General features: G+C 42.8%; 1 long non-coding RNA gene across 2 annotated transcripts in view; it reads right to left on the bottom strand.

Moving 5' to 3' along the window:
• Positions 1-18,177, bottom strand: part of LOC110403913 — a 111,973-nt gene that overhangs the window by 24,218 nt on the left and 69,578 nt on the right. The window contains exons 2-3 of one of the 2 annotated variants that reach the window (XR_002441901.1): positions 17,806-17,917; positions 8,975-9,171 (exon numbers count right to left, since the gene is read on the bottom strand). This is a non-coding gene — a long non-coding RNA (uncharacterized LOC110403913). Of the gene's footprint in view, positions 1-6,708; positions 9,172-17,805; positions 17,918-18,177 lie in introns of those variants that run through there. The other variant, XR_002441902.1, reaches the window with a different exon arrangement.

Raw genomic sequence — 18,177 nt, 5'->3', positions numbered from 1 at the left:
TTCTGCTATATCTGCCACACAGACAGCTGCCTGGTGCTATATTTAACACAGGGAAACGTTTTCCATTGGGTGGAACTGGAATGGGAGGAGGAGAGGTGACACGGCAAAATCAGCAGTGCCAAAGGTAACTGTTGTGGTTTGTGAGCTAAATGGCTGCTTGTGTCCCCGATGAAGTAGAGGAATAAACCTAGAAGCTGCTCCGTTAAGGAATCACTCAGCAGAAGTGGAAAATCTTGCAACTGTTTGATGGTTGGACGAGATGATCTTAGTGGCCTTTTCTAACCTTAATGATTCTATGATTCTATGACTTGTCACTCATCTACAAACAAGGGAGGAATTGGAGTGACAAGCTAAAGCACCAAGCACCATCAGAATGCCTAAATAATACTGAGATTTGTGGAGCATTCTAAATCTGAGGGGGAGCTATTTACATTCAGGTTTATGATGCCTTTTTTCTCATTGCTTCTCTGTAGCTCCTGCCATTTGAAAAACCAAAAACTTGCATTCTCAGGAAAATACATAACTCCAAGAATCAGTGCTTTGTGAAGAGCTGCAAATGCTGTGAGACTAGCACTAGAACTGTGGAAACGGGCAAGAAGCCTGTACAAAATGATTACCCAGCAAGTTCATGTGGTTGATGAAATTACTACGGAGCAATTTGTAGTCACCTACAAATCAGAGATATCAGGTGAAGCAGATGGTGCGTTACCATACAGCAAACGCTTATGCAAACGAGATGTAGCCTCTAGATCATTTATAATGAGCCATCGATATTACACTTCAAAGCTGACTAAGCTTTGGGTGAGGGCTGGTCTAGGTGACCTCCACAAGCCTCTACCAACCTCAATTATTCTGTGAGTTTCAGATTTTGGCTGAAAAAATATCTCAGCTGGAATAAAAAGCCATGTTTTTCAAATGGACAAAGGAGACGGTCTGGGTTGGAAAGTAAGCGGTCAGAAAAAAAAAAAAGTTTCTATGTTTAGGGTTTAAATGGTATCCTGCCTGCAGAACATTTTCTGAACTTTTGACATTTTCTAAGCAGTTCTTCACTGAAATTATAGAGCTCCTTCAGTTGGATGCTTCTAGGTGAGGTTTATTGCAAGGTTGCTTGCTGCTATGAAGGACTGCATGTACTCTGCAGAAGGTGACCAATGAAAGCATGGCACTCGCAGGGCAAATGGAGAAGATATCAAGCCCAACTTCCCCTTGCTTTCTGCTCCCTTAGAGAATCACACAAGTACAAAACCATGAAAACAATAACCCCAGCTGCAGAGGCAATGAAGCAATTTGTTAGGGAGATGACATTTTTAATGAGAAACACTTGCTGGAGGAGAACAAAAGGCCCTGTTTGGTCAGAGAGATGCTCTTGATACTCCTCTGAAGTGCATGAAAAAGTAATTTCATTTAAGCGTCATACACAGAGCAGCTGAATTTCCTGAGGCTCCAGATGTTGTCCTGTGCAGATGTTGAACAAATGGAACTCTGTCCTGATGACATGAAAAGAAAAAAGCAGGCCTTCCTAAACCAAAGCCCAGGCAGTGGAGGATTTCACATCTTAAAAGAAAAAAAATGATTGTAAAAAAAAAATAGAGAGAGAAAATCATGCAAACTGGGGGAAAAGGAAGTTCCTGAAAACAATCACGTTTTACTGAACATAGGGCTAACTGTTCTTAATTGTACAACAGATAATCGAAGGAGCTGAGAATCTAGATTTGCAAAATACCAAGTTCTGGCTCTGTCTTCTCTTTTTTCTTGGCTCTGCGTTCATTCTTTGACAGTTATCTGGCTGTGGTTCCACTGATTTAGATCCCTAGGAAGGGACAGACCCTGAGAACCTTTATTAGGCCAGAAGTTATTGGAACTTTCCTGGGTGAGTGATGGGTTCAGAATCAACTGAAAAATTATGGTTGATGTTTCACTGAATGGCTCTCACAGTAAAAGCGCAAAACTGCTTCTTGAGATTACTCTTACATACTTCCTGAATTTGGGGGAGGACAAGGAGTTTTGTGCCTCAAGTGGTAAAAGGTTTGAAATAAGAGAGCAGACCAAGATCAGCTCTCATGTTAATGAAGACTAATGAAATGTAATGACCTCGGTACTCAAATACTTCATTTCAGAGCCTTGGGATGGGGGACAGAAGTAGATTCAGATGATTACCAGTCTTTGTCTGTATACAGGGCCCATAGAAATTCTGATGTAAATGAGAATAGCCTTAGGTCTGATGGCTTATGCTCTATTTTTTTCCTGCCCTTTTAGGCCTTGAAAAATGGAGACTATTCACTCTTACTTCCAAATCCCAAGTCTCCTTCTGACACAGCATTATCCTTCTGCTAAGTGGTAGCAGATGAGAGAGTTTCGATCACTGCACAAACAGGAGGGCATTCGTGCCACTAACACATGCCCCTTCCTAAGGACCGGGGCTGTCACAGACAACTCAGCCTTTGACAAAGCAATAATAAAACCCAGGTTTGTGATGCTGGCCCATCAGCAGGTGGTACTGTGTAGTCAGTTTATAATGAATAAAGTGAGAACAATCTCATTTTGAAGGGGAATGTGGAAAAAAGAGATCAGCATCACACCTGACACGAACCCAACTAGCAAAGCTGAGCTCTGACACATCAGAATACACACTGAAGGAGAAGGATTCTTAGATGACCTAATATAAGCATCAGCAACCCAGTTCACAGCCACAGTGCCGGTGGCTCAGAGGAGCATTGTGTTTTGTAGAAACCTGCTCGAAGCAATTCCATAAAAGTAAATTGACCTTATGATGGAAAAATCAGTTTCTACAGAATTACTGGGTGCATACAAAATAACCCAAATTCCAACAATAGGTACTGCTTTTAAGCATGTTACTAGCTTTCAATTCATACATATGTTGCCAAAATAATCCCTTTGCATACACAATAGTCAGTGAAACTTCTGGTACGCACTTATAAAAGACTGCAGGCAAGCAATGCTTTATTTTCTATTCTAAAGATGTTTGCATTAAGTCCTGCCCCATCAGCACTCATCATGAGTCTTGATTGCTAATGAGGAAAAATCACTAATATAGAGAGAAACTAAGCCTGAATAAAACTGTTTCACACTCCCTTCCTCTGAGAACACACTGCAGCAGAGCATGCCCGGTCCATGCGGGATACAGGAGGTTTCGTCCCACGTACCTTTTGCTACAGGGGTTTTGGTGACGAGAACATTCTGCACAACCACACTAACAGCCAATGCTGCTGCATGAGCCACCATACAGGAGACAATCGGAGTGATGGTGGAGGACTGAGGGCTTCAGGCAGCATGTAATTAAGGCTGAGTAATGATAACGCCAGACTAGGGTGCTCATGAAGTCCTGGTCCTGGCACAAAGCAATGCAGAGCCTCGCTGCAGCCCCACATTGTCTCCTCTGCGTCATTTCCCTCAGCAATCCAAGGATCATCTGCACGGCAGATGCTGCATCTTCTTTATCCAGCAGAGAAGCCCATTGAGATGGGCTGCGCTGATGCACACCAGTAACCAAAAGCTGTTTGGTGCTTACGCAGAAGCTGTAAGGGGAAGCTGGTATAGGGCACAGAGGGGTCAGGAGCCCTCTCCCTCTGCATCACCAAGCAAAGTGGAGCCAAACACACCTTTGCCATGATGGTGTAGCAGCAGGGTATCGTCAGAAACAACCTGGGCTCAAACTCCAAAGCATCCGTATCCTTCTTTTCTGGGACTTCTTGATCTGCTCAGTATTTGATTCGACATTTCAGAACAATTTTTAAAAGTCTCCTGGGCATAAATATAAAATGTTTCCTTAAAATTATCTGGAATACCTAGATTCCTCATGGACTGCTGCATGAACACACTTAAACCCTTTAAAACACCGGGGAATGATGATTTCCTTCTTCAGGAATCATACGTGCACTTTCATGGGCCATTAGACATGGATAGCTCTGAAGGTAGCCTAAATCTTTAAGCTCTCCTGTCTTTTAGCAAATGGGAGAAAACCAGGAGAAAGACAAAGAGAAAAGAAATAATGAACATTTTGCGTGGCCACTAATGAGCTACTGCAGGTCATTACTTTTATTTCCAATAGGAATCTAAATTACAAACTGTTTTGAGAACGAGTCGCATTAGGCATTTACTTTATAATGAGTGTGACTGCAATTTTAAAAAGCTAGCGTACAGGATGGCAGAGAGGTTATAAAAACCCAAGTTACATATTGGATTGTGTGTAGACACAATGACTGTATTATTTCTAGGGAATTAATTTCTCCTTGCCTTCCCCCCTCCCCCAACCCCTCCCAACTTTCCAGACTCTGAATCATTTTCTAATAGAATCTCAACAGGCAATAGTATTAAAAATGTGTTAGATGTTAGTGTCTGGGCCAGGAAAAGCACGACAATCTAATACAGAGAATCTAACTGGGGCATTCATCCAAGTCTGCCATCCATCTTTCCACTCTCTGTGGTCTCTCTCCCACTTCAGGATACAAAGATTGAGCAAGTCCTTGGAATAATGGCATTTAAATGAGGCGAGCTCTACCTGACGATATTTCTTTGCCAGGCAGGTGGCAGGTCCCAGGGAACAGATGCCCAAACTAAATGATCTTCCTCTTGGTAAAGGCAATATGAATTGAGAGTCATTTCAGTACAAGAAGGCAGGCTAAAAACAGCAATCTCGTTCCATTAAAGGGAAAAAAGGACCCCTAAGCCCCAGGCATCATGATTTTGACACTTGATTTTCATTCCACAGTGTAACAAATAGGAAACCTTTCAGCAATTCTCAAGAAAACTTTCAGGAGAGCAAGACAAGCCAGAGTTAATGAACTTGCTGGATGGGTAAGACCAGCAAACTGGAACAGCAGCGTTGGGAGAATTTGAAACAGTGCCTGACTCCATGTCTCCATATTCTGTAAAGGATTCAGTGTCAAGATCCTCCTCTAAATTAAACAAATCCCATAGCTATAAGCAGTCTGAGCAGCAGAACTCAACCTCTTCCAGTTTTTGATAAAATGACTTCTTTAATAGAAACACTTTCTCCCCCCCTCCAATTCCAATCCTTGGGGCTGTGGGAAAAATAAAATAAAATCTTGTTTTGACCAGCATGAAATTCTCTGTCTAGATTTAAGTTGTCCATTTACCCCCTTCCTATTTATCACAGCAGAACAGACGAGTTCACACCGGAAAAACAGAAGCAGAAACCTAGATGAAAAATACCTATCTCCAGTATGCCTGCCTTTCATGAGATAGCCAGGGTGGTTAAAAATTAATCAGTCAGCAGCACAGGATATCATATTTGGATGCTAGTGTGCTCAATTAAAGTCTTGCTTCAGTAGTGCAGACTGCAGCTGTCTCTGAAGGTTTGAAATCACCAAAGGCAATATAAAGAGAGAAGCAAGGAAGAAAAGGCACTTTACAGAAAGTATCCTATGCACTTGTTATAGCTTACCAAGGGAATCTTTGTCTGCAAAGAATGAAAGGAAACAAATTACACTACTGTAGTACACTTCCAGTGGGTTCAGTATACAACAGTTAAAAACAATCTCACTCCATCTGAGGGTAGTTTTGAATAAAGGAGCTGAACTTAAGCTGTAGAAACGCGTACTGTGTTCTCCTACTCAAATATGCAGAGTATGGAAGGAATGACAGACGGAATGGGACCTCTTTAGACACGCGGCCAGTCCCCTCACACTGCAGGTCTCATATGGTTTCATCACAGACTCTCAAAACTTAAGCTTAAAATGAGGCTGCATCCTTCAGCGAATTGAGCAAACAGAAAACGTATCTCGCTTACACCTTTCCAGTCCAATCTCAAGTCTCTGCACTTACCATAATCCCTTCCAGAGAAAAGTCATTGCCCTGTTTCCTAACGAAGTCAAAGACTCTGGCTTAGGACTTGCCTGTCTTCACCAAATATTTACAGAACAGTGTAGTTATCCTATGGTCTAATCCTTTCTTCCAGTAAATAGATAAATGAATGCTGAAACAGACCGCCTCAGAAGGTGTTACCTCTGCACCCCAGTAAATCCACTCTATCAAATGGGCCAAAAATGCCCACCTCTTGTTTTCTGCTGTGCAGAACTGTTTGTGTCAGCCACATGTTCTACAGAAACATTTGTCTGAAAAGCCACTAAGAAGTCGATACGACACCAAGACATTGTTTCTCTTATCTAAGGTGGTAATGCTTCCAGCAAAGTGCAGTTCAATCTACCTCGATCTCTGACCACGAAATTCTAACCAGGACATCAGGATAAGGAAGGATGGCGTTTAATAAAAATGTGAGTATCTGAGATGTTGTACAGCATTTTCAAAACTTTAGACGTTTCCATACTGCCTGGTCCACACAGCAGCATCAATATGGTACAGCATTTGCTTCCTGTAAACTGTGCAACCAAAGCCTAGATGGTCTTCAAATTACCCTGCTGAATGAACCTGACATGATTTGGGAATCTGATACAGAAGTGCAGTCATCGTTTTATCACCAACTGAATTATAAACATCTCTGTGAAGTCCTTTCCAGTGTATGTGCTCCTAGTCAGGCTGCTCTATAGACAACATGCATTTAGCTGTGAACATTTTGCACCTAGTGCAAGGGCACCTCTGTGCTTCTACTAACTGCTGACAGAAAGTCACTGCTGTGTTTTGTTTGGTATTGAGTCAATGCCTAACTGAGACAGCTTGTGTTTTATTCTTATTGCTCTAAGCAAGAGACAAAACAAAAGGAAACAAAAGTTGAAAGCTGCTGTGGCTGAATGATGTTTATTTTAAATCCAAAGAAAAAAACAATATTTTCTTCCATGGTTTGAGTATTTGCAGTGTCCTTATTAGAGTGTATAAAAACACAAGTGGGAGGAAACAGCATCTGCAGTGGGTAGGTGAGGCTCCCCAGACGTTACAGGTCTGTCACAGAATTGCTATCTGAATATGACTGCAAGGGAGCCTATCTATAAGCGCATTATGCTATTGCATATTGTAACCATTAACCTTTGCTGGTTTTAACCTATGACTTTGCTTTTGGCCATTAACGTGCACCTCAAACTAATTTGTGAAGAAACTGCTATATGCATTACTTAAAGTGCTGAGAATCACAGGAAACAGCGAAGACTGAAGATGACAACCGTGGGTCTTGTTTGCAGATTTTTTGACAATCATCTCCTTCACAGAGAGGTCCTTGCACGGTAAACATCTGTGCAAAGGCATGGATGAGCAACAGAAACCACTGCCACACCTGTGCTTCAGGAGAATGGCATGTCTCACTGTAATTGTCCCTGAAGAATGTGGGTGACTGGCCCAGAGTGAAATGAAGAGTTGTTACTTCCAGCTCGAATAGAGGAGCAGAGGATCAAAGTGGATAAGACTGGGATTAAAAGCATGGATTAAACAGGCCAAGGCATATGGGGCTTTAAAGGAAAAACATTTGCTGTGACTGAGGATTGCTCCATAGAGAGGGCCCAAAAACATGGCCAACACAGGAAGTCTGGTTAATTATTTTAGCAGCAGAAATTTCAGCAGATGGAAGTTGCCAAACTGAGTCCTTCAGCTTCAGCTTGGTTGGAGCAACCAGAGTAGTAGTCGCAGGTTTGTACAAAAAAGGAGGTGTAAGAAAACAACAGCCCCTTTCCTTCTGTACCTGGCCTGCTAGTGTGATTTTGGATGTTCACAGCAATACCCAAGCACATGTGGAGTGCAGTCAGAGGTGAAAAGGAGGAGCAGAGAGGGAGTGGGAAGTTGAACAAATGTCCTGTGAAAGTCTGGTACAAAAATAGCATGAAAGCCCCATTTTACCAGCATGGAGCCATATGTAACAACGCAGCACATCTAGAAATAGTACACATCTCAGCTGGTGTTTGTGTGTCCATCTCTGTTTGCATTGATTCTGTACTACCATTATTACCACGTACCAGTGCATTCACAGCACGTACAAATGGGATCTCTCTGAGATAAAGCACAAAGCTGAGTAATTACATTAATTTATCACACACCTTTGGCTGCTTCGCCACCTTCTCCCTCCTGAATACTTTTTAGCTTTCAAAACAACCCTTTATGGAAGAAAATCTTAAAGTGTTTAAGAGGAAGGAAAGCAGTAGGGTTCTATAAACGCTGAATAAGGTATTACTGAAAATATCCTGAAACTGTGTTGGCTCCATTCTTCTTTTCCAGAAGTGCAATTCAGTAGCTACACTGCTGCTCTACTAGAAGACAGCACAGATCCAAGATCTATATAGTGAAACTGTCTTCAAAGCTTATCAGGCTTAAAATCTCCTGTAAAGCTATTAACCCTAATTAAGATTGCTGAAGATCCTTGGCATTAGTATCTCATTAATTTATTGATCTATGTTTTAAAAACAGTTCAGATCTTGTCACCACTACCCATGTTTAGAGGTTACTCCAGAATATCTTCTCTGTTTCTAACTTCCTTATTTTTCCAGCCTAAAGGAACCATTGGTTGATCTGTTCCCCACAATAAGATTAAGTGAAAAAGTAAGGTAACCCCAACACTTACAAAAAGATCCCACCCCAAGCAGAGCAGCTCTTAGGCGTGTCAGCAATTAGGCATCTCAGATCCTGATGCTCTCCGTTCCCAACAAAGCCATTCCACCAGGCTGTAAGGACCTGAGGAGGAGGCAGGTGAAGCTCAGGCTAGTTTCCCCTGGTAATGAGGATTATAATAATCCTATTGTGCTTCATCCACTCATACACATTTTTCTGTCTCAGAAGCCAGGAATATTTGCATTCATGACTCTGCTTAACAAACCAAACCAACACTTTCTAAGAATTGCAGGGTTTTGGTACTATAAGACAACATGCTGGAAACATCAAGGAAAAAAAACAGAATAACAATAGATAACAGTACTACGCTCTTACTTTGATGGGGTTTAGGCAGTGGGATCCACAAATAATTACCACGTTCCACCAAGACAGATAGATGTTTGTCATTTTCAAGACTCTGCCCTCCCCAGCCCCCCAATAGTTCTTTTGTGTGGTTGCAGATACTCACAGCTTCTTCATGGCATGGGACTTTGAAATAGGTTTTGCTGTTGCTGTCACATCTGCACCACAGAGACTTCCTGGATATTCACAACAAAACTGCAGCTTGCTTCTGGTTGGATGCCATCTACCATGGTTTCTCTTCCACATCCATCATGTGGACGAAATTTGTAAATTGCACTCCATCTCATCCAGACACAGACATACCTGCAATGAATAAAGAGTTATGTCCATTTATTACCTTCATAAATAACCGATTGCTGTTGAAGGCTTCAGGTTGTTCACAGGACAATTCCATGAATAAGTAGCATTGAGTGAGTACATCTATACAGACATACAGAGCCAAACGCTGGGGGAGGGATCATTGTTAAGAAACATTCAGTTGATCTATTTCTTTGACCAAACTCAACATTAAATACAGACCCAAAGATCTGCCTTAGGCAGCCTGTACAAATGCTTCATTACATTTGATTTTCTTCTAGATCAATGTAAACTCCCAAGAACTAATAACTCAGCCTATCCCGTTCACTCACTGACCAACGTTAATACTTTGCACCTCAAAAAACATCTAAGAAACATCTCAAGTTATCAGTACCACTGCACCTTCCTCATACATCTCTCCTTTATCCCTTTTTGAAAGATTCCTTTTATCTGCTTTTAACAATATGAATACAAGCTCAGGAGCATGATTCAGCTTCCTGTATTTGTGCCAGTCTGACTCATGGCAGTTCTAAAGAAGCTTAACTCCACCACTTGCTATTTGCTTCAAGGCTCCAGGACTGAAATCCTGTGGTCAGAACCAGCCCTTGGAGCAGCTTACTCAGCAAAGCAAGCAAATAAAATGCTCAGATTCATGATGCTGAATTATTTTTGCTTTTTCTTTGCTTTGTATCTCAGCATACGGACATCTGTTTATCTCCACTGATTTAATTTATGAATTTTTACAGCAGCAGTAGCACAGCACTAAGATAAGCCCTCTGTTTTAAGAAAAAGAAAATCTAACAGAGAATGTGATGAAGTATCCAGTGTTATGCCATACAGTTGGAAAGAAGATTGAACAGTAAGGAGTTTGCTTCTGAAATACACTGGCAATTTAAAAGTCTTTGCAATTTGATGGCTCAAAGTTTTGTGCATCATTCAACTGTGTTTGGCAGTTTCAGTATCCTTTGGGCACCGTGGAAATACAAATACCACATGAAATCAGGAGAGTGGTTTCAACAGTTGAGGGACAGAATGGCTCCAAGCACTAACCTTAATAAATCTTTTAAATCCCAAGTTCTGAATATCTGAAAATTCTGAATATTCAACAGTAAGGTTCAAAGCTGATCAAACAGAACCAAGAATTCATTTGATGCTTTATACCTGGTGAAAATCAGTACACCCCCAATTTATCATTGGTTATTTAACATATTTCTTCCCATTCCTGGCTCTGTTCAGATATTAAGCATGAGAAATGCCCTTCAGTGATGCCATCCTACAGCTAACCGGTGCTGCTCACCTGCAATGCCATGTGAATGCAATCTGGTTTCAGAGCTTTTAACAAATCAGTTTTATACAGATGAACCCCATCCTTCATACCTTTGATATGCAGAAGTTGTATACAGCAAAGGGGAAATCTGGCAGCGGATTTCTATTGCTCAAGATCTGATCTCAACGCACAAAGCAAAATCCAGAGATTAGAAAAATGCATTTGCTTCTGGGAAATATTCTACATGCATGAACATGTTGGGAAGACAGCTTCTCTTGGCACTGGATTGTGATCTGTATCTGCAGCTCTTTGTTCAGAAGCAGAAAAAGGGTGAAGTTAGGAGGGAGAGACTGGAGATAGCATGGGTAAGAGGCCCGGCACTTTCTTATATAACTCCAAAGCAAAGACGACTGAACTCTGCCTGTGCCCTCAGACTGAACGGCCCTGTGCAACAAGCTGAACAGCTGAAGGCTGGAATTGGGTCAAATACTGGGCAAAGAGAAATCTGGGATAACAGATTCCCTTGCCCTAGGCTGGCCACAGAGTGTTATGAGCAGTGGTAACCTTGAGGTGCCCCTCTCCCCACCCAAGGTCCCCAGCCCTTGCCAGCTCCAACCTCTCCCCATCTCCTGCTTCCATAACTTGCTCTCACTTCTGCAGAAGTACAAGACCCACAGAAGCCATTCTCCAAATAAGCCCTCAGGAATCCCTTAATCATCTAATAAAGTCTCTTATGACCCATTTAAGTGAAGGAGAGCAGGTGACAGAGCGTTGCTGTCTGTTTGCTTCAATGTATAATCAAAACTGGAGCAGAAGATAGTTGAAATGAAGACTTTCAAGCACTGGTTTGTGCCAGGATTCTACCTCATGATTCCTAAAGGTTGATTTAATCAGAGCTGACAACCTTCTAAGGCGCCATCCAACTTATTTTAAGTGATGCAAAATAAAAAGGGGCAACATATTCACCATTACTTTGAAACTGAACCCACAGGCTTTAAAAATGTTGACTCTTGCACATGAGATTATCACACATGGGTGATCAAAATTTCTCTCTGAGAGGCTCAGTCTCCACCCATACAGATTTAGGGATGTGTGTTTGCTAGCAGACACACATACCCGCTGGACAGGCTTCTTGAGGATCATCCTCAACCATGTTCCATAGCCTCTGGGTATTTCCAGCCCTCAGGTAAATTGGGAAAGAAGATTTGAGAAGGGGACCTCCCGTAGCTGCTCCATGACAGCATCCCTCAAAGTGTCCCTGAGGGTCAGAGACATACTGGGGATCACAAAAAGGCTCCAGCCCCAAGCCCAGGCTGGAAACAACCTGATAAAACAAACTGAAGCTGGTATTTCCAAAGGATTTACAAGCACAGATGTCTTGATCAATATGTGCAGCAACTGGCAAAGTCATTTCATCTGCTTTTGGCATCGCTAGATCCAGAATTACTTCCATATTATTCTCTTAGTTGTTAAACCAAGATCTTGAGGGAGGAATAGAAGGGGAGAAACGGGGGGAGCACGAGTCTCTTGCATTAAATCCACCTCATGTGCAAGCACATAAAGCCAGAGAAGTTTGCTGCCTCATGCTGTGAGTCTACGTCTCAGTTTTTGGCAATGGAACAAAACCCTGGGAGCAGTCTGGAGGTTTTCACATGTTTTGCTGCTTGCTTTGGCTACTGTCAGAGCATCCCGAGCCCTGTGCTGGCTTTGCAGAGGTATGTTTTGCAAGGCATTTTTCAGAAAATGTTTGCAATGAAAATAATTTAGATTCTCTCTCTCCCGTCTTTAGAAAAAAATGTTATTTAACAAGCTGATTTTCAAACTGTCCAAATAAAAAAACTGCAACCTTATCTGTAATAAAATCAGAGCAAGCTGCTAAGATAAATCCTGTAGGCTATCCTCTATATGCCTCATATTTTATTGATAACAGCACAGATTCTCTCCTGTGTGATCTTCTAGGATATAAAATGCATTCGGGCTCTGGATCGTATCTCAGGAGATCTGGGAGCCTTCTTGAGCGCTGCTGTGGTGGCACACTGGGCACTGCATTCCCCTCTCCTTCCACAGCTTATGAGGCAGCAGACGATGATGGGGCCACGACCCAGCGCTCACTCTGCTTCTGAAGTTAATTTCACAGCCTGTATTGATTTCTCTGCCGCCTCGGCTAAGCCGCTTCCGGTGTATTTTCAAGTTATGCAAACTGAAAAGTTTTACATTGCTTTCTGCTCTTTCACACTTGCTTCCTGCTTTCTTAAGTGCCTGCAGTGTAAAAGGAGCTGCTGACTCCGGTATTCGTTGGCTCAAGCGCTGTCCCGGAGCTGCACAAAGATGTATGCATGGCACAAAGGGCAACAGGGCTGAATTTGATTGTTCAGGGCCCTTGCTCACAGTCTGATGGAAATATGGTGTATGACCTATTTCTCCTTACTTCAAAACAGCCTCAAACCACCAGCTCTCGGACAAGCCTCCTTTGAGACTCCTCGATAATTCACTTCATTGAGTATTTTGTAATCAAAATGAGGCTTGGTATTTCTGAAAGACGCCAGATTCATGCCAGCACATCTGCTGAGGCGGAATGACTGATTCATTTGGGCAAGTCACTGTGCCTCTGTTTCCCCCTCCTAATAAAATAAGGATAAAAATTAAACCTTCAGTAGGCTGACACGCTCATCCCAGCTCCAGACCTTTCCTTGTTTTTATAGATATCCTTCAACATGTGAGAAAGAGAACGCTTATTTTTTTCCCTGCTGTCATTCTCATCCGTTGTTCATCACAATGCAGACTGCAGGATTTTGTTTATATAGATATATGTCTTATCTTTAGGAAAAAATAACACTTTGAAACATGAACGATATGGAAAACATAAGGAAAGAGCGAAAGGGAATGGGGAAAAAAGCTAAACACAGCACACATTATTAAGAAGAGTGCTAAAAGAGCTTATTCCAACCCTGGATAATGGTATGCATTAAACAAAGTAAAATGGCTTCTGCAAGTGGAATACAGTAGGAAAAACTCCAGGAGTTTTTCCCATGTATCAGCTATATAAAAGAAGACCTGGAAGATATCACTGAATGAAGCAGGTAAGAGACATGTGATTGTCAGAGCTTTAATTTAGTTAGATCATGAGCTGATGAAGGCTACTCACTGGACAGTTAGGCAGATAGCGTGCCAGCAAGAGAGAATGGACCAAGTAAATGGTCTCTAAAGTATGTAACAGAAAGTGACCAATGACGTGTAAAAAATAGCACAAGGGCAACAACAGAAGACTGTCTTTGTTTCCCCCAGACCTGTTGAAGCTGTGGTATGTTTTATGCATTAACCTCTCTGTATCGTGAGCAGCACTGGGCCAGACAGTACGAAGGTGATAGGTCACTGAAGCAATAAAGCAATCCTTTATTAATGTCTGTGCTCCGAAAAACGCAGCCCCAAATTCCTTCCAGATATTCAACTGGCTGATGGGAGTTTTATTTGTAGATTAAACCATAGAGCAAACTGCAGCCCTCATGTCCTCTTAAATCATGCAGCCTCCTTGGAATGACTACAATTCTCCCTGAGTTGCATTACCCAGAGTTTGTAAATGTCTGGAAGGCATAAACCACTAATGCATGTAATTTCTCTTTTCCCTCCTGCCATTTCTCTGGCTTTCCCACACAGATTGCTGCTTTCTCCCAACCACTTCAAGAATGGGATATATTTCTGTCTCAGAAACCAAGCTCTATCTCTCCCGATCCAGGGAGTCAGATTACACTGAGATCTAAAACATATTTCCTTGCTGAACGAATCAGATATTCATTTCGCTCCTACAAGAAGACATCTGCTTCCAAACCAGGTGCGACTCAGAGTGGTCACCTCCAGATTTTCCTTCAGGGAGAGTTCAAAGGCCTTGGACACAAGTTATTGATCGCTGTGTAGCACCACGATGTACACATGGCAATGAGCTGGGAGGGTGATTGAGGCGGGTTATCACATCCCTTTGGATCACATCCTTGGATGAGTTCTGGAGGCCCCCAACTGCCCAGCACAGAATCATAGAATTATTTAAGTTGGAGAAGACCTTCAAGATCACCAACTTCAACCATCGTCCTGACCTACTGAGTCCCATCACTAAACTATATTCCTTAAGGATTTAGTGCTATTTTCTTACAATATTCCATATTGTACCTAGTGGTATTTCTGGAACTGTACAGATCAGATAGGAAGATGGAAGGATTCCTCCTGCAGGAGACGTGCTGAGCCATCCCAAATCCGCTCAGCACTTGTGCTCTGCTCCACGTCACTTCTGCCAGATTCACTTTGCATGACATCCTAGCGCTGGTTCCCAAGGAAATATCTCGCAAAGAGCAAGCATCCTACTTTCAGGTGCTATCAGCATATTCAGACAGCACTTATTTTTGTAGCTTCTTTTAAAGCAAGCCACTCAGAAACCCTGAACACCAAAGCCAAACTGATCTGGGCCACTTCACCTTTAATTTTCTGGCTCTACAGCTCACTAGTACAATGCACACTGTATCAAAAGAGAGATTGCTTAGTTCTGAGTACTTGGATGAATTTTTTGCATAAGCTGCACCCGGAGCTCTCAAAGCCATTTTCCAGTCACCCTGCTGAGGGGCTTAGCATGAGCTCAGGCAGCATATCTTATCCTCACTTAATGCAAACACCCATCCATCTCAGAGGTGAGTGCATCCAACACCTCCTATTAGCCAACACCAAAGCTGTGCTTCCACGCAAGAGGTTTTAACCACCACACTGAAGTCACTCTCATCTTTGAATAGCCCAGCAAATAATTATGGCATGAAATACCTGCAGCAAGGCACTTTCTGCTCAGTTACATATCCAGATTGATGGCAGTAATAAACTAACAGTTTTCTTATATATCTGTGTAACACTACAGCTGTCTCAGAACTTATTTTTGCAGTTTAAAACAACGCATATGCTCTGCTTCAGGCTTAACCTTCTGACAGTGTTGTAATGAGAAATGGACTTTTCTTTATTTCCCATACTGTTTACCTCCAAAAGGCAGATGGCTCTGAGACTGGCTGCCTCTCCAAGAGTTAAAAGAAAGTAATTGCATGGCTCACACAGGCTGGAACCATGTAAGGATGCAAAATCTAGGCGCTCTCCAAAACTCACATTGACCATCCTAACTTCTCCTATCTACAAAAGTGATTCAGAAACGTTAAAGCAACAGGGTTGTTCAGACTGCTACTGGTTGGGACAGACATAAAACATTTTTTGTCTCTGTCTTTGGAAGTAAACAAAAATGATATTGAAAGTGGATGAGGAAGGAAAGCAAACGTTACCAAGGTTTCTAATGTTGAATAGGTTGGTGTAAATGTGGCCCCAGGAAGCTTGCAGGAGGCTGTTTCCAGTGGGTTTCATAGAATCATTAAGGTTGGAAAAGACCACTGAGATCATCTAGTTCAACCGTTTCTTTGTTCCTGAACCTTTTTGCCCATCTTTCCAGGGCCAGTGACCTGTACCCACACGTTACAGCTCTGGCTTTTGAACCCTTACAAATCCCTCTGTAGGATTTTGACGCTGCTCACCCTAAAGGCAGGTACTATGTATAGCAGCACACCTCCTGCCTGAGATTTCACATGCCTGTGCAGCCTGGTAACGAGTGAGTGCCTGTGTGCCAGCAAGTTCCTCCGCCTGTTTGTTTTCTTACCTGGGTCTCTTGTGGATAAACATTGAAGTGGCACAACTTGTTCTGCATGAAGCAATGAATAGGCCTGGACTGGTGCTTGCTAACAAATCTCTGCTCCATTCATTTCCTGCTTCCTCCTTCTGTTACAAGGATTCCGCTCTCCTACAGCTCTGTATTACTTTTTTTTAATTTTTAACTGTTTTGCCTAGTTTTCAAGCAACTTACAATATTTCTCAATGCACCATATTTCTCCAAACTTCTGCCCATTGCAACTAATCACTTAATTGTGGGGAGCTGGAGATACCAAGCATTCCAAATGAGCTTTTCCAGGTACCCAGCAACCTGGCCCTGCCAGGTTTCCCAACTGCACTCAGCTAGGTGGAATGAATCCAAGTGGGTTTGGCAAGCCAGCTGCTTCCACCACCTACACACGCGCACTTACTGGTATTTCATTCGCTGAGCAGCTCTTTCTTCTCCCCCTCGTCCCACCCACCACAGTTGCTTGGCCAGGAGGGGAATTTGTAGTTCAGCAGTTCAAAGGAAAGCTCATCCATCCTGCACTGAGAACTGCAGCTGGGGCACGGCTGCTCTGCCCCAACTTGTCTGGAGTAATTGGGATGCTCGAGTGCGGAGCTCCCAGCTGAAGAGACACATGGAATCCCTCCTTCAGTCCCACTAAGCAGCTCCTGGCATTGCAAAATGAGCAGGGTTTTCTGCATACATACAGGCAGCTGGGAGCCAGTGCTTGGAGAAATCGTAGAATCATAGGACCGTTGAGGTTGGAAAATACCACTATGATCACCCAGTCCAACTCCAGCCCACCCAAACCATGCCCGCAGACCATGTCCCTCAGTGCCATATCCCCACAGCTCTTGAACACGTCCAGGGATGGTGACTCCATCACCTCCCTGGGCAGCCTGTGCCAATCAAACCTCTCAGTTTTCCAAAATGACACAATGATATCATGCAAGCTCTAGCGGTACTCAATAAAATTCCAGTGAAGGAGATAAAAGAAATAAAAGCAAAGACCTTTAGCATTGTAAGCACCTCTTAACATTGTAAAGACTTATTCTTCTTGGAAGGGACCTTAAAGCCCATCCAGTTCTAACCCTCTGCCATGGTCTGGTTGCCCCCACCAGCTCAGGCTGCCCAAAGCCCTATCCAGCCTGGCCTTGAACACCTCCAGGGATGGAGCACCCAAAGCTTCTCTGCACTTTTTGTGCCAGGGCCTCACCGCCCTCTGAGTAAAGAATTTCCCCCCTAACATCTAACCTAAATTTCCAGTCTTTCAGTTTAAAACCATTCCCCCTTTGTCCTATGAATACTTTGTTTTCTTCTACCTAGGAAGAAAACAGAATGCAAACGCAAGTTAGCATTTCTGGAGAACCAACAAAAACACTTTTCTGCCTGCAGCATCCCAGCTGCCTTTCTGCAAAAACCGGCTATGGAAATGAGCTCCCTGGAGTCCTGCTGACACTGTCGACTCATCATGGTACACGGCGATGATCTGACCTGATAAAGGTGCTTTTCATTTTTTTAACTGACAAGGCAGTGCTCATTTCAGCAGGAAAGTGGTGATTTTAAAAAAACAAGGCAAAAGTAATAGGAAGAAATACTGATGCTGCCTTCCTTCATCAACAGTGGAAAATAAAAAGCATATACAGGTGGAAAATCTAACCTTCCTTCTAATCCTTGCAAAACTTGTAAACACGTAAGGCAAACTCACCATTTCAGCTGGTAGGCAGCCAAAATGCTGCTGACGGAAAAGGTGTGTCCTGGTCCCAAAGTCTACTGTTCTCCCCGCGAGGTTCAGGTATTATCCGAAGATAAGGCACGCGCTGCAAGAAACGAACACAAGAAACTCAGAGCCCTGCATTCCGCCACCTCTCTCACTCTAGCTTTGAAATAAATGCAGGTGGAACTAAAGGAAGGAGCAAATTAACTTTGCTATGTGGCTGCGATACCAGTTCAGTTCCTAGTGTTACCTCAAACCACCGATGCTCTCTGCAAAGGGCACTTACCCACAACTTCTATACAAGCCCATGGGATAAAAAAAGGGCCATGGATAGTGACAAATCTGACTGAAGCAAGGTTAGGT

The sequence above is a fragment of the Numida meleagris genome, chromosome 9, assembly GCF_002078875.1.
Source record: "Numida meleagris isolate 19003 breed g44 Domestic line chromosome 9, NumMel1.0, whole genome shotgun sequence".
Classification (NCBI taxonomy): domain Eukaryota; kingdom Metazoa; phylum Chordata; class Aves; order Galliformes; family Numididae; genus Numida; species Numida meleagris.
This window is presented reverse-complemented; position numbering and strand designations above follow the sequence as displayed.